General features: G+C 43.6%; 1 long non-coding RNA gene across 1 annotated transcript; it reads right to left on the reverse strand.

The window, feature by feature from the left end:
* Positions 1-289: 289 nt before the first annotated feature.
* On the reverse strand, positions 290-10,397 carry LOC142568572 (uncharacterized). Its single transcript, XR_012825463.1, has 4 exons — positions 9,895-10,397; positions 8,654-8,779; positions 6,204-6,421; positions 290-3,054 (listed from the first exon to the last, which is right to left on the reverse strand). It is a non-coding gene; the product is annotated as an uncharacterized LOC142568572 (long non-coding RNA).
* Positions 10,398-17,721: the final 7,324 nt, after the last annotated feature.

Consider the following 17,721-nt stretch of genomic DNA (forward strand, 5'->3'; position numbering starts at 1 on the left):
AGCATTGATGCTAATGGAAGAAATATGCCTAAAGGCCAGATAAATGCAAAACCGGACATTATAAATAGCGCCAGTTCAATATCCTCGTGGTGCCGGCATAGTAAGTACATCCCATAATGTTTCAAAAGTGCAACTTCTTGGCCGTCATTTCATCCAATTTGTCAAAAAAGACTATTGTCTCACCTCCTAAATGTTTCCATTAGCACTGCCTCCATGTTTGCGTCAAATGCTGCCTGCTCCGGTTAAGATCTGAAAGAACAGCACAACTGTTAAAACTTTGTAAACATTTTATTCAATAAGAACATGAACACATTATAGTAACCTTTAGCAAGAGCACATATAGTAATCACAAGGAACACTTATTTCTTATAAGCAGAGAATCCAGTTTACAGCAGGAAGAGAGGAGCCAGAGAATAGCTATAATGCATCCGTAGATGTTCTGTTTGAACGAACCATAAATGGCCTTGCCATCAGGGCATATCACAAGCCCACACACGTGGATACACAATAGGCAGAACATATTTAAATAAGTATAAGAATATATGTATAAGTTCATTTTCCAGATTCAACTGGAGGGTAGGTTTTTGGCAAAAAGCTGCCTGCACAGCTTGACTGTCCAGAAAACCCCTACAAGCAGTAGCACAAGAGTGGTGCAGGAAATCTTCAACAGACACACATAGAATAGTCACATTCAATAAAGAGAAACATTCACTATTTATGCATACAGAGTCTATTAATCTTTGCACAAAATTTGAACAGTAAAAACGAAACGCTGAAATGGTCACGTATGTGTTCAGGAATAATAAAAGTAATAACCAAGCAAACATGCAGCATCTACTAGCAAAGACATAAAATCACATTTCAACAAAATATTTCCGCAGCTCAGCTTTGGTATACCCTTTTGTATGTTTATACGTGTTTAGAACATGGGGTAGGTTATAAGACAACATTTGAAATTTATAATTAGCGCAAAAACATGGTATATTCCATGTATTAATAGGTCTTATGTGTATGTTAGCACGACACATGTCCAAAGATGCCAGAGTAGAATGAAAATTGGCAGTGGATGCCATTGAGAAATAAATTTTTTTTAACAACTTAAAGTTATACAAGTGATTGACGCGGACAGTGTTATGTGCTTCAAAAGCAGACTTGGAGGTAGTTGTATTGTCAACATTAGCGATTATTCGAACAATTTTCTTTTGCAATACGAGAACATTATTTATGTTTGTTTTGGTCATTGTGGCTCATACTAAACTGCACATGTACATTGTACATGGCTTCACTTTGCTGTAAGTAATTTGAGACAACAGCTGTCTTCCAATAATGGGGCTCACTGCTGTGAACTTATAGCATAATGCCTTCCAATGTCACATTTTCACATGAAATCTACAGAATGTTTCTATTATACATGAATGAAATGCAAGCTGTGATTCTATAGGGGAATGGCACTGAGCTAATGCCTACTAAACAATCTGCGTAAGTGTGAATGACAGCATCATTAACAAGACTACCCTGCTGCTTTGCAAGGAGTCACTCCATCTCAGTAACATCAAAAGCGGGTTGCGCTCATCACGGAGATGAGACAAAGTTCCAAATAAGGGCCAGAATTATGTAGTATTGTTTATTGATCAAATAATGCTCACTATGTTCTGCCAAGTTAAAAATGCCACAGAAAACAGCTAATTATAATGGCCGCCGGCAACTCAGTGCTGTGACATACCACGTCTAGCGACTGCCTCATAACACATTATCCTTATGTAATACTCTAATGGCACTTTCCTTTTGCAGCAAGCAGTTAAAGTATTAAAGTACTGCAATGCACTTGCAAAGCAGTTATTTCCCCATAGTGGGATCAAGACCACATAATAAAAAGTACACCACAGGTACAGCATAGAAGTGTATTCTGCAGTACTGTATAAGTGCTGAAACTTCCTTCTTGGTACTGCTGAGTGATTTTCATGCTGCCTAGTTCCTGTTTCGTGGTCTCACAAAGATTATGGAATGATCAACACATTGTGACTAGAGTCGCTAAAGTTATACATTCACATTCATTGGAACCACTTTATTTGTTTAACCCATTAATGAGCACGCATATAAATACAAAACAAATTATTTTATACCTAAATGTGCAAAAGACATTGAGAATAAGCATAATCAACGAAAATAAAGGATATTTTTTAGAAACTCCTTTAGTAGTATGGGGGAAGAAGTGTGCTTCTCCCCAAGCGACATATGGCTGCATTTGGAATCTGTACAGAGAGCTCTTTGCATTGTGTGTCTGAGGTCACTACAGCAGATCTTGCACTGGTCTGTCTCCTCTGACCGTGCTTTCCAAAGAAAATGAGTCCCATGTCCTTTTTTTCCCATCCTGTGTTCCTGCTCTAAACCGACAAATGACACTTGCTGCCATTCAGTGTTGGCTCAATACATTTAACAAGAAACTTCTTACTCAATGCCAAAAATCAGCAAGAAAAATTTATATTTTTTGGTATGCTGTATGCAGAACTCATCAATGAAGGGTTAAAACAAATGAAGTGTCAGAGCAGCATAGCCACACACTTTTCACTACATCTTAGTATGTATATCAATATACATTACAGTACGAATGCTGTATTACTAGTCTATAAATGCATCTACCACTACATCTTGAACTAATGTTTCACTCTAGGTTCAAGGTGGCGATGCGATATGATATTTTGCTTCTTTGATCACCTACAAAATCTATGACAGCATTGCAGATATAGTTGCTATAGCTGGATTGCATGTTTGCATTTATTAAAGAAAAAATGTAAATGAAACGAACAAGTACATCGAGAGAAGCAACTTAATGTTTCAACTAAGCCACATAACAAAGAAGGAGAGTCAGTTTATCCAGTGAAATATGCATGCAAACTTGCAGCTGATCACCCGTCTTCAAAATCCAGATTTTGAGCATGTCACAATTTCGCTTGCCTTTCTTGCTTTCACTTCTGCATCGACTTCAGGGCATCCTGATGGCATTCACTTTCGCATGTTTTTGTACTTGTTTCTTGGGCACATATACCATGAGAACTGGAATGAAATGAAAGAAATTGACTTTACATACCTAATCAACAGTTCAATGACTTCCAGTTTTCAGGTTTTTAAAGAAACTGCAAACACAGCACAGTTAAACATGGAGTTGCCCTAACCTTAGCTTGCTTTTTGCACTGTTTCCTTCATGTTCCAAAATGTACCAAGTGAGCTATTTTAGCACACCTTCCAACACAATATCTGAGAATTACTTTAAGTATTGGTGTTGGTCAAAACTTTAATGCATGAAAACGGCTACAGGTACAAAAATGTATTATTTAACCAAATACATATTTAGCTGAGCATGCAATTAATTTTACAAGAGGTGGCCATATGCATGCCAGATGCAGAGGTGCTGTTGATATCTTCATATTCAGTTAAGCTGCAAAGCTTTAAAACCACCACATCTCTACTCAATCACAAGCACACAGACCTGAACAGCTGCAAGCAAGGATGGCCATAAACTTTACAAAGTAGTAAGAAAGGCTTTGGCAGCATGCTTAATGTAAAAAAAAATTATGGGGTTTTATGCGCCAAAACCACGATCTGATTAAGGGGCATGACGTAGTGGGGCACTCCGGAAATTCGGATCACCTGGAGTTCTTTAACGTACACCTAAATCTAAGTACATGGGTGTTTTTGCATTATGCCCCCATTGAAATGCGGCTGCCTTGGCAAGGATACGCTTAACATCTAAAAGTGCAAAAGAAATAATAAAAAGTTATAAGAAAATGCTATTACATGGCCAAGGTGCAATGTGTCCCTCAGAGCTGGGTACTTGTTTACGAGGCTCCTTGCAGCAACATTGCACAATTTATTTGGGTACCTGATGTTTAAAAAAGCATGCATCAACCTTCGACATCAAACAATACACAAAAAACAATATGCAACATTTCCATGAAATAATATCAAACAGTTGAACTGTGAGTCATCAGATGGGAGAATTAAAGTAAACTGCACCATGAAAGCATTAGGTACGTGACAAGACCGAGGTTAGAGAATTGATCAGATGGATTTGACACAGGACAGGGGTAACATTTAATCCTTTTATCCTGCAATAGCCAAGATAAACGGATAATCATGACCAGAGTTCACAAACTCTTAAAATACTTTCACCAAACAAGATGTTATAAAAGGTTTTAATTAATATTTCAAATTAGCTTATTACTGAAACATGCACACAAGGGAAAATTAGCCATGAATACAAACTTGAAGGAGCATCTCCTATAAGAATTTACAAGGGCAGCTTATTAAGCTAGTTGTTGATCCATTATCGTGAGTGTACAGTGCAAAGGTTAAACGAGGACATAGACACAAGCACTGACTACCAATGGAGGTTTTATTGCTGAATACACACAATAGTGATACAGCTATCTGAAAAATAACTACTAAAAAGAACAAAGCAGACCATCAAGAGGCACACGAAGAAATGTAGAGTTGCGTAAAAAATGCTGGCCGTAGGTTTGACTTCCCAGAAACTTGAGCTCTCTTTCAGATAAGGCAATGGATGGCTTGTTGATGCATACACTCGGCTCCCATGCCAATTGTGCTACTTCAAGTATGATATGGGTAAGACCATCCCTGTGCTTGTGAATAACTGACATTCTTTCAAACCAAGGAGTGCAGCCACGCATGCTAGTATGATGTGCCAAAAAAACTTTCTCTGCCATTGCGCACATTATATGCATGTTCGCACAACCTCTCATGAAGGCATCTGGCAGTCTGCCCCATATGACAAGCGCCGCATGAAAGAGAAATTTCGTACACAACATTTTATGTGGATTCAACATGCCAAATCTTGCGCTTGACCTTGCAGATGCCTTTCTGACTGCCCTATCAGAAAAAGAGCTAAAGTTATTCTGGAAGTCACGTGAACGGCCTGTATTTGTGATGCAATCGTATTTTTTTTGTATCTCGATTTCCAGCATAGTTCGTTTTTTGGCCACTCGTCTGCTTTTCTTGTTCTATCTTCAGAAGTTAATGTTTTTCAGATAGCTCTTTCACTTGCTTGTGTAAATTCGGCACATTGAATAATAACCTCTCTGTTGACAGTCGGCACTTCTATGTACAGTTTACCTTTGTGGTGTGCACTACCTATAAGAACTGTAACCAGCAGCTAAAGAAGCTTTATTCAACGCGCCATTCTAGCGCCCTCGCCCACTCATTAACCCAAGACTCATGGCAAGGAAACCACGGAGGATATTGCTCCATTGAAGCATGACATAAATTATGACTGAGTGTTAACCTTCCTGTAGCTTTCATGACTGTTTTTTGTGAAGGAAAAGGAATGGAAGTAGAAGAAATGCTGCTGGTGGTAACCGAACTCGCAAATTTGACATGACGCATGCAGCACTGTACGAATTCATCTAGCCACAACTGTCTTTCCATTCAATTCAGTTGGTATTTGTATACCCGCATAAAATGTAGCGCTGCTAGTGTCAGGGTTCATGTTGTTTGCCAGAATAAAGAAAATGGGCTCAGGGCTGCAATGTCGACATTGCCATTGAATATTTAAATTTCGAGGTTATGAGTGAACTGTAATTCAGAACTAGTCAACAATGTATCAGTGATAAAAGAATTTCGAACCAACAATGCCATATACACTGCTAAACACTTAAAAAGGCACTGCACAATTTGGACATTGTTCACTGCCCCAATGCAAAGCTTTAGGAAAACAATTTTTTGCCCCTCGGTTATCGAGCGTTTTCAAGGGGAACTACGCAGCAACTAAGTTATAATCATGAATTAGACAACAAAAACTTGTTTTGATTATAGACACCTTCCACTTGCCTTAGTGACATAACCGCATGAGAATGCAGCGTCATACGCTAATTAACATTGTGCTTACCATTCATATTGCAATACAAGGTTGGGAAAAATGCACGACTGAACATAATTGAGACATTACTGTGGAATGAATTCTCATTAAGTACATTCTATCCCAACTTTATTTACATCTGCCATAGGTTGGCAAACTGATGCATGAGTCGACTCACTCAGACTGATCTCGAAAGTGAGTCTCAGTGAGTCCGACTGAGTTGAATTTCTGTAGGTCTTAGCCCGAATGAACCCGGCTGAATAGAATTTTGGTGAGTGTGAGTTCTCATTATTTTGCTGACCAATGCATCCAGGTAATTGTTGTGACTTACATTGTCTGAGATGACGAATTGTACGCAATCCATTCAATTTTCTTTTGAAGATTGTCAGGCATGCCTCCTGCTGTAATATTTCAGAGGTGTGCAGCAACGTCAATGGGCATCGGAGGCAGTGTCTACGTTGACTTCCTTGTACTCCTTTGTACTCTTTCCATTCCTTGTATTCTCCTTTGACTGCATTCTCCGCATGTCGAACTGCACTACCAGACAGCCTTAAAAAGAGAAGTATTCATTGAAATCAACAACAACATCCAGTGCTAGAAAAACATAAGATGTGGTATCACAGACTATCACTCCACATGCTCAAATTTACCTACTATATAGTTAGTGACGAGCTAAGAATACAGGAAGGGCTCTTGATAAATATGGGCACATTTGCCATAGCAAATGGAGCCCATTGCTTTTCAAGGATAATGATGTACGAACAGCAAAAATCACTGACTGAGACAACTGACTCGTTACAGCATGAAATGGCTGTTAAAACGAAATTTAAAGAGGAATTTTATCACCCCCTATACAGATACCTCCTTACTGACACACCATGATCCCTCTCCCCCTTTTCGCATTGGTACCATGCACAAGGAAGGCGCATTATTGGTCCCTTCACAGACATTGGTACCATGAGCAAGAAGCTCCCCACCAAGGTGAAATAAGCAACCATAGTGACGCACCTGCAAACATTCCTTCTGAGGAAAACTTATTGCTAGCTAAATCGTCTACACAGGTATTGCTTTGTGAAGGACAAATACTGGGCCATAAAGTGCCAAGACCAGACTAGCATTGTCCTGGGACCAGAAACAGAGAACAAAAGCAGGTCATATGAAGGCCAAGGATGATTTGATAGAACAAAAATATACTAGAACATTCTGGTTCTCAAATACACAAACTAGACCGCTTGTGTTTATCCAAACATTATTAACTCCCTATCACATTTCTGGTGGCTAATGAATTAATATTTCAATGAACGCATTTTTTCTGATAACTTCTTGGTGCCTTTGCTTATAAGCTTTTTTGGTGAAACATGGCTATTATTTCAAACAGGAAGTCAAATTTTCCCTCAGCATTACATAAATCTGAGCTACTGAGATAGATACAAATGTCAAGGTCAGATAAGACATTGAAGGATGATACGGAAGGATTGAGGAGTCGCAAACATGATTGTGCTTCTTAAGCTCTTCATATATCATCAGTTATATTTGGGCTGTCTAGACTGCACAAAATTTAAAAAAATATTTTGCAGCTTTTTGTTTTTATGTTTTCCTAAATACACCTCATTTGTCATATCTATTAGTAGCAGAGCATTCCAATATTTAACAAGGACAGTGGTATGCTATAAAAGTGGAACTAGGACTATATAGATACATAAAAATATTAGGGGGAAAAAACGTTTTATTTTTACATAGTGGAATTGCCCCTATGGCATGCATTTATTTGTTTACTAAATTCCCATGAGCTTATTCCCCAAAGTTAAGATACAACCAGGGGCAGAAAAAAGCTTTAGGACAGGAATGAGTGTCCCTTGCTACTACTTTACTGAAAGCAAACAGGTTCATATTTATACGTGAAGGTGGCCATGTGCGCACATACGTTTGCACGCAATACTCAAACAAGCTTGCCCATTATTATTCAGTCATACAGTGCAGAAACTGTCATTCAATTCAGTTCAAGCCACAGATGTATCACTGACATAGACGTCACATTTCATGTTGATGAAACAGGCCTCCATTAATTCCCATGCAGACAATCTTTGCGTTTACCAAGAATGCGGATGTGGAAAAGATATGGCTCACACGTGCAGTAATTGCAGCGCATAGGCAAATGTGCATTAATCTTATTCCTGGCAGACAGCTCATGTTCCCTTGCCAAATTGTTGGTGCAACAGCCTGTCTGGCTGATATGCACCTTGCCGCAATTAAGTGGAATTTCGTACACCATACCGACCGCGCAAGTCACATATGGCATTGTATGATTTTTACCACAAAGGGTCAGCTTCTGTGGGTCTGAGATGTGTGGGCACAGGCCAGTAAGCTTCCATGGAGCCAAGAAAATAATAGGTACTTTGTACCTGCTGGCCACTTTCTTTAAATCGTGGGCCACTTCATGCATGTATGGAACAACATGCAGCCTTTTCTCCACTAGTGGCTTGGCAAGGGGCATCCAAGCGTTTTTTGGCTGTGACGCTCGCCTCCTTAAATCATGGGTTTGCGGAACTGCAATATTTCTATCTCAGCTATTAATGAGCCAATTTGAAAATTTTTGCAGTAGAATGCTCCCAAGAGGGCACCTAACAACTTCCAGCGTATAATTAAATTAGCTATGTGGCCTGGTGAGGGGCTCTTTAAAGTACTGCTAATAGCGATATTATAGCTTTCCAGCATACGACAGGTTTTAATGTTATACAGAGTTAATGCATGAGTACAGATTAAATAAGATCGGGTGCATACGGCTTTTTTGGTGCCTATGATGCTTCGACGTGGCTTGGAGAGACAACCAAGTTAATCAATGCTCCATCACACACCGTCGTGCTTTCACCCATGTCGACGTAGCACTGGAACCGGTCGTTGGAAGATCTGAAAGCACACCCAGATGGTTTATCAATAGTTTTGCACATTAGAAGTGAAGCTGTGGGCACTGAACAGGCACTGATTAATTAAACAGCCTTTTTTATGGTTGCTGTACTGTCCCAAACAGGTTTGTTATTTAGAGCCATCACAGCACAGCACAGCACTAATCCTGCTACCCATAGGTGAGCTAAGTACAGGACGCATTAAGCTAACAAGGCTAAGCTTATTTATGAAATGTCAGCAACCACCAGTGTATAAGAACAAATGATTTCACAAAGATAGAACCATATTGCTGATTGCCCAAGGTTTTCATAGTCCTATTGCTGAAAATGTCAGCAATTTTTTTTCCTCAGTTGGTTCAATTTAACTTCATTGCTGTGTGAATGTTGCAGCGCACAAATGACGACAAAGATTGAACAGGCAAACAACAAGTCCGTTTTCGTCGCCTTGCCTGTTTTATTAGTTAAACGCTGAAGAAATTTGCAGAATATGGCATACTGCGACCAGTTATGCTAACTAAAGCACCATTACATTGACTGAAGCTGTTACTACTCCCTCTCCTACCAGATAGGGAAGCGATTGCACACCTTACCCCAATATCAGTAGTAAACCAACTGCAGAAGTTTTCAGAAGATGGAAGTCCTGAAAAGGCTAGTTTCCTTGCGGCTTCTCGACACGGCAATAATTATAGTTGAGCAACGTTGTGTTCGTACGGGCATGTATGCGCTACACTTCTCAATTTAAGGTCAAGTGCATTGGCTGCGACGAAACAAAAATATTAGTAGTTGGCAGCACAGTGAAGTGACACAGAGCAATTTCCTAAGACTCGATCTGTCAGTTCAAAGCGCGGCAACCGAAGTTATTAATCGTGCTCGACATTTCCGCTACGCATACTGTTGCTACTTTGCCCATATTTATTTATTTATTTATTTATCATACCCTCATGGTACGGTTGTACATTGCAGAGGGGAGGGGCAAAGTAAATACAGAGGCAAATCACAAAATAAGGAAGGAAGGCAAACAACATTGCAAAAAACATTGTATACAAAATAACATAAAATGAACCAAACAATGACCAAATCCTCTTTGCGCTCCATAACGCGCAGTACATTTACGCTCACCTGTATTAGAAGATCGTTGCCTGTCATCAGGTACACGAACCCTCCCGTCCGCAGGCTTTCGTGGAGGTCGGCGAGTTTCCGGGCGCCTGTGAGCTTCACGATTTTCTTTGATGCTCCTGCGAAACGAGGCAAGCCGCTTCTTCCGCACCAGTCGGCGAGCGTTCAGTTGAAGCCGGATCGGACGACATACTGCCACCGTTGTCAGATTTCACAGGCGCAACGCAAGCAAGAGGCAAACCGCTCCTTCCGCTCCAGTTGGCGAGCGTTCAGTTGAAGGCGGATCGGACGCCATACTGCCACCGCTGTCGGATTTCACAGGCGCAACGCAAACAAGAGGCAAACCGCTCCTTCCGCATCAGTCGGCGAGAGTTCAGTTGAAGGCGGATCGGACGACATGCTGCCACCGCTGTCAGATTTCACAGGCACAACGCAAGCAAGAGAGGAATGCCACTCGCGTTTAGATACTCGTTCACCGCCGTAGACAGCAAGGTGCCGTCAGAGCCATAGCCGTGCTTTTCATAGTTGCGAATCCAAAGTCGAAGTAAATACGAAAGCCGTAAGTCATGTGCTGGATCCTGAATATTTCACTGCGCGCGTTCGCAAAACAGTTTTCGCTCACCGCCGCACTATCCTTGCTCAAATTTGGCAGAATGACCACATTTTGGTGCCTACTTCGTTTAGTATAACACTTAGCACAGTTAATTGCCTGATCTTTGTTTTAATGCAAACTTACCGGCGCTCATGAAAATGCGAGCTGCTGCCGCGACGGTGTACGCATAAACTTGTAGCGCCGCCTGTCGTCAGCTGCAGAAAGCAGCATATCAGGGAGCGCTGCCGCGTGTTGCCTGCTCCTGGAACAGGCGACCGTCCTCCGTTAGACGCTGCTTTTTAAAGCTGACGGCAGGCGGCGAAACGGGTTTATGCTTGCCCCGTTATGGCAGCTGTTTGCAGCCTCAAGGGCACAGGTAAATTTGCGTTTTTTTTCTTACAAGCAAGGCACTTAACTGTGCCAAGTGTAAAGTCGACGCCAAAATGCGATCGCTCTACAAAATTTGAGCAAGAACAGAGCAGCCGTTTGCACGTTTTTTGCACAGGGGTTTGCAGAACAGTGCACAAAGTTTGCACATTCCATTGTGGCCGCAATGATGGTACAAACAGACCACAACGTTTTTAGATTCTAAATCTAAAGCGTTGACAGACCACCACGCCCCACAGAAGCCTTCGTACGAGGCAATACCCCTCTAAAGTGCACTGCTTCACAGAAGTGGTGCCTTTTCGGACTGTTACCTCAGATTTTCGCTTCCAAAATTATAGAGGGAAACGAAGGCTGGGAGGTTTACCTCCTATTCAGGGAAGTTGTAGGCATGCTTTTGTATGATGAGCTTCCCTCAGAGTCTCTTGTTTATATGGAGGTGAAAATTCAAGAATTTCTCCGTTCATTCGTTACCCGCTACCCAGAAGCCCGCATAATCCCTAAATTACATTACCTAGTGCACTACCCACGCATGATCTCTTTTCGGACCACTCAAACAAATCTGGCGTATGAGGTTCAAGGCATCAAAGATGAAAAACTTCAAAAACATATGTAAAACACTTGCAGAGCTTCACCAACTTTCTCAAAGCTATGAATTCCGTGAGATTATCTTCAACCAACGCCACACCATGTCAGGCCTGAAACCTGTGCGAAGATCTGTTTTACATACGTGCATTGAGGAGCGCCTGCCTGCAGGTAACGTATGGCAGGCGAAGTCAGTCACTATGCCGCAAATGGCATACCATGTGGGAGATGTGCTTTTAATGACCAAGGGAGACGAAATTGACTTATGGGGTTTTACGTGCCAAAACCACTTTCCGATTATGAGGCACTTGTAGTGGAGGACTCTGGAAATTTCGACCACCTGGGGTTCTTTAATGTGCACCTAAATCTAAGTACGCGGGTGTTTTCGCATTTCGCCGCCATCGAAATGCGGCAGCCGTGGCCGGGATTCGATCCCGCGACCTCGTGCTCAGCAGCCCAATACCATAGCCGCTGAGCAACCACGACGGGTAAGGCAGACGACCCACAATTTGGACAGATTGCAGGTATTTTTGCGGCTCAGGATGAGGTCCTGTTCTTTTTAGACAAGATGGGACTTGTTGAATTCAGGAGACATCGATAAGCACGTAAGGTATCTAAACGCAATGTAGTCTGTGCGGCGCAGCCAGAAGATGAGGTATTACCAGATTCATGGTTCATGGTTATATTGCGCTCAGTTTTACAAACACGATACTAAGGAAGGACAGGACGTGGACGGACGAAGCGTATCTTAGTATCGTGTTTGTAAAACTGAGCGCAATATAACCATGAACGTTCACCAACTAGCCCCCTTCATTGCTTTACTAAAAAGTATTACCAGAGTTCCTCGTTCTTTATCTGGCAGGGAAAGTGGTACCCAGATGTGAATTAGTGGTTTCATTAAAAATTGTAATACTTGCTAAGCTTTATGTTATGAACTCTAAGTGGGTGTACTTCACAGTTTGTGTTCTGTTGACGTTGTGTGTATATTCGTGTTGTATATTTTTCTTGTTTTTTCCATTCTGTGCATGGGTAATCAATATTCATGCACTCCCCCCCCCTTAAGGTATCTTTATGTACAAAATACATATTAATGTACAGTGCGTTGCATAAATATACCAACCAGTGTTATTACTTTGGGAGTTTGGTGTTGTACCACCCTGCTTCAATTATTTCTTACTGAAAAATTAAAAAAAACAATTTGCCTTTCTTGCTATCCTGATTATGCTGTAATACAGCACTGCATGAAACGCATTTTACTTTTTGCGGCTATAGAGTTGAACTCGGGTAGTTACATATCGTGCTCTTTCCTTTGGTATAGTCTATAAGTTATTTGATTAAGTGAACCAACGAATCCACATTCACTGCAACCTATAACATCATATGTGCCTTTCACTGACTCCCTTCAAGCAGCATGGGAGTCATCCATTTCATGCGTCATTCCCGACTTCGTTTTGTGACTACCCTTGGAAAAAAAGGTAGTCAGCGACTGAAAAAAGAGAGTCGAGGTAGTCGTGACCCTCTTTTGACTCTCTTTTTTTTAAGAGTGTATACTTGTGCAAAGAAAGGCGATGCAACCCTTTTCTAGCGCTGCAGCGAGTGCGCGCAGCGATATATCGCGCCGCAAGTGTTATGCGACGCGTGTCAGTTTCAGAAAAGTCTTTATTGCGAGCAGCGTAATCCCCAGGAGCCTATACTTGTGCAAAGAAAGGCGATGCAACCCTTTTCTAGCGCTGCAGCGAGAGCGCGCAGCGATATATCGCGCCGCAAGTGTTATGCGACGCGTGTCAGTTTCAGAAAAGTCTTTAGTGCGAGCAGCGTAATCCCCAGGATTCTATATTTGTGCAAAGAAAGGCGATGCAACCCTTTTCTAGCACTGCATCGAGAGCTCGCAGCGATATATCTCGCACCAAGTGTTATGCGACGCGTGTCAGTTTCAGAAAAGTCTTTAGTGCGAGCAGCGTAGTCCCCAAGATCCTATATTTGTGCAAAGAAAGGCGATGCAACCCTTTTCTAGCGCTGCTGCGAGAGCGCGTAGCGATATATCGCGCCCCAATGTTATGCGACGCGTGTCAGTTTCAGAAAAGTCTTTAGTGCGAACAGCGTAATCCCCAGGATTCTGTATTTGGGCAAAGAAAGGCGATGCAACCCTTTCCTAGCACTGCAGCGAGAGCTCGCAGCGATATATCGCGCACCAAGTGTTATGCGACGCGTGTCAGTTTCTGAAAAGTCTTTAGTGCGAGCAGCGCAATCCCCAGGATTCTATATTTTTTGCAAAGAAAGGCGATGCAACCCTTTTATAGCACTGCAGCGAGAGCGCGCAGCGATATATCGCGCACCAAGTGTTATGCGACGCGTGTCAGTTTCAGAAAAGTCTTTAGTGGGAGCAGCGTAATCCCCAGGATTCTATATTTGGGCAAAGAAAGGCGATGCAACCCTTTTCTAGCGCTGCAGCGAGAGCGCGCAGCGATATATCGCGCCACAAGTGTTATGCGACGCGTGTCAGTTTCAGAAAAGTCTTTATTGCGAGCAACGTAATCCCCAGGATTCTATATTTGTGCAAAGAAAGGCGAAGCAACGCTTTTCTAGCGCTGCTGCGAGAGCGCGCAGCGTTATATCGCGCACCAAGTGTTATGCGACGCGTGTCAGTTTCAGAAAAGTCTGTATTGCGAGCAGCGAAATCCCCAGCAGACTATACTTGTGCAAAGAAAGGCGATGCAACCCTTTTCTAGCGCTGCAGCGAGAGCGCGCAGCGATATATCGCGCCCCAAGTGTTATGCGACGCGTGTCAGTTTCAGAAAAGTCTTTATTGCGAGGAGCGTAATCCCCAGGAGCCTATAATTGTGCAAAGAAAGGCGATGCAACCCTTTTCTAGCGCTGCAGCGAGTGCGCGCAGCGATATATCGCGCCGCAAGCGTTATGCGACGCGTGTCAGTTTCAGAAAAGTCTTTAGTGCGAGCAGCGTAATCGCCAGGATTCTATATTTGTGCAAAGAAAGGCGATGCAACCCTTTTCTAGCACTGCATCGAGAGCTCGCAGCGATATATCGCGCCCCAAGTGTTATGCGACGCGTGTCAGTTTCAGAAAAGTCTGTATTGCGAGCAGCGAAATCCCCAGTAGACTATACTTGTGCAAAGAAAGGCGATGCAACCCTTTTCTAGCACTGCAGCGAGAGCGCGCAGCGATATATCGCGCACCAAGTGTTATGCGACGCGTGTCAGTTTCAGAAAAGTCTGTATTGCGAGCAGCGAAATCCCCAGCAGACTATACTTGTGCAAAGAAAGGCGATGCAACCCTTTTCTAGCGCTGCAGCGAGAGCGCGCAGCGATGTATCGCGCCCCAAGTGTTCTGCGACGCGGGTCAGATTCAGAAAAGTCTCTATTGCGAGCAGCGTAATCCCCAGGAGCCTATACTTGTGCAAAGAAAGGCGATGCAACCCTTTTCTAGCGCTGCAGCGAGAGCGCGTAGCGATATATCGCGCCGCAAGTGTTATGCGACGCGTGTCAGTTTCAGAAAAGTGCGAGCAGCGTAATCCCCAGGATTCTATATTTGTGCAAAGAAAGGCGATGCAACCCTTTTCTAGCACTGCATCGAGAGCTCGCAGCGATATATCTCGCACCAAGTGTTATGCGACGCGTGTCAGTTTCAGAAAAGTCTTTAGTGCGAGCAGCGTAGTCCCCAGGATCCTATATTTGTGCAAAGAAAGGCGATGCAACCCTTTTCCAGCGCTGCAGCGAGAGCGCGTAGCGATATATCGCGCCCCAACGTTATGCGACGCGTGTCAGTTTCAGAAAAGTCTTTAGTGCGAGCAGCGTAATCCCCAGGATTCTATATTTGGGCAAAGAAAGGCGATGCAACCCTTTTCTAGCACTGCAGGGAGAGCTCGCAGCGATATATCGCGCACCAAGTGTTATGCGACGCGTGTCAGTTTCAGAAAAGTCTTTAGTGCGAGCAGCGTAATCCCCAGGATTCTATATTTTTTGCAAAGAAAGGCGATGCAACCCTTTTATAGCACTGCAGCGAGAGCGCGCAGCGATATATCGCGCACCAAGTGTTATTCGACGCGTGTCAGTTTCAGAAAAGTCTTTAGTGGGAGCAGCGTAATCCCCAGGATTCTATATTTGGGCAAAGAAATGCGATGCAACCCTTTTCTAGCGCTGCAGCGAGAGCGCGCCGCGATATATCGCGCCACAAGTGTTATGCGACGCGTGTCAGTTTCAGAAAAGTCTTTATTGCGAGCAGCGTAATCCCCAGGATTCTATATTAGTGCAAAGAAAGGCGATGCAACGCTTTTCCAGCGCTGCTGTGAGAGCGCGCAGCATTATATCGCGCACCAAGTGTTATGCGACGCGTGTCAGTTTCAGAAGAGTCTGTATTGTGAGGAGCGTAATCCCCAGCAGCCTATACTTGTGCAAAGAAAGGCGATGCAACCCTTTTCTAGCACTGCATCGAGAGCTCGCAGCGATATATCTCGCACCAAGTGTTATGCGACGCGTGTCAGTTTCAGAAAAGTCTTTAGTGCGAGCAGCGTAGTCCCCAAGATCCTATATTTGTGCAAAGAAAGGCGATGCAACCCTTTTCTAGCGCTGCTGCGAGAGCGCGTAGCGATATATCGCGCCCCAATGTTATGCGACGCGTGTCAGTTTCAGAAAAGTCTTTAGTGCGAACAGCGTAATCCCCAGGATTCTATATTTGGGCAAAGAAAGGCGATGCAACCCTTTCTAGCACTGCAGCGAGAGCTCGCAGCGATATATCGCGCACCAAGTGTTATGCGACGCGTGTCAGTTTCTGAAAAGTCTTTAGTGCGAGCAGCGTAATCCCCAGGATTCTATATTTTTTGCAAAGAAAGGCGATGCAAGCCTTTTATAGCACTACAGCGAGAGCGCGCAGCGATATATCGCGCACCAAGTGTTATGCGACGCGTGTCAGTTTCAGAAAAGTCTTTAGTGGGAGCAGCGTAATCCCCAGGATTCTATATTTGGGCAAAGAAAGGCGATGCAACCCTTTTCTAGCGCTGCAGCGAGAGCGCGCAGCGATATATCGCGCCACAAGTGTTATGCGACGCGTGTCAGTTTCAGAAAAGTCTTTATTGCGAGCAACGTAATCCCCAGGATTCTATATTTGTGCAAAGAAAGGCGAAGCAACGCTTTTCTAGCGCTGCTGCGAGAGCGCGCAGCGTTATATTGCGCACCAAGTGTTATGCGACGCGTGTCAGTTTCAGAAAAGTCTGTATTGCGAGCAGCGAAATCCCCAGCAGACTATACTTGTGCAAAGAAAGGCGATGCAACCCTTTTCTAGCGCTGCAGCGAGAGCGCGCAGCGATATATCGCGCCCCAAGTGTTATGCGACGCGTGTCAGTTTCAGAAAAGTCTTTATTGCGAGGAGCGTAATCCCCAGGAGCCTATAATTGTGCAAAGAAAGGCGATGCAACCCTTTTCTAGCGCTGCAGCGAGTGCGCGCAGCGATATATCGCGCCGCAAGCGTTATGCGACGCGTGTCAGTTTCAGAAAAGTCTTTAGTGCGAGCAGCGTAATCGCAAGGATTCTATATTTGTGCAAAGAAAGGCGATGCAACCCTTTTCTAGCACTGCATCGAGAGCTCGCAGCGATATATCGCGCACCAAGTGTTATGCGACGCGTGTCAGTTTCAGAAAAGTCTTTATTGCGAGCAGCGTAGTCCCCAGGATCCTATATTTGTGCAAAGAAAGGCGAGGCAACCCTTTTCTAGCGCTGCAGCGAGAGCGCGCAGCGATATATCGCGCCCCAAGTGCTATGCGACGCATGTCAGTTTCAGAAAATTCTTTATTGCGAGCAGCGTAATCCCCAGGAGCCTATACTTGTGCAAAGAAAGGCGATGCAACCATTTTCTAGCGCTGCAGCGAGAGCGCGCAGCGATATATCGCGCCCCAAGTGTTATGCGACGCGTGTCAGTTTCAGAAAAGTCCTTAGTGCGAGCAGCGTAATCCCCAGGATTCTATATTTGTGCAAAGAAAGGCGATGCAACGCTTTTCGAGCACTGCATCGAGAGCTCGCAGCGATATATCGCGCACCAAGTGTTATGCGACGCGTATCAGTTTCAGAAAAGTCTTTAGTGCGAGAAGCGTAATCCCCAGGATTCTATATTTGGGCAAAGAAAGGCGATGCAACCCTTTTCTAGCACTGCAGCGAGAGTTCGGAGCAATATATCGTGCCCCAAGTGTTATGCGACGCGTGTCAGTCTCAGAAAAGTCTTTAGTGCGAGCAGCGTAATCCCCAGGATTCTATATTTGGGCA

The sequence above is a fragment of the Dermacentor variabilis genome, unplaced genomic scaffold (assembly GCF_050947875.1).
Source record: "Dermacentor variabilis isolate Ectoservices unplaced genomic scaffold, ASM5094787v1 scaffold_21, whole genome shotgun sequence".
Lineage (NCBI taxonomy): Eukaryota > Metazoa > Arthropoda > Arachnida > Ixodida > Ixodidae > Dermacentor > Dermacentor variabilis.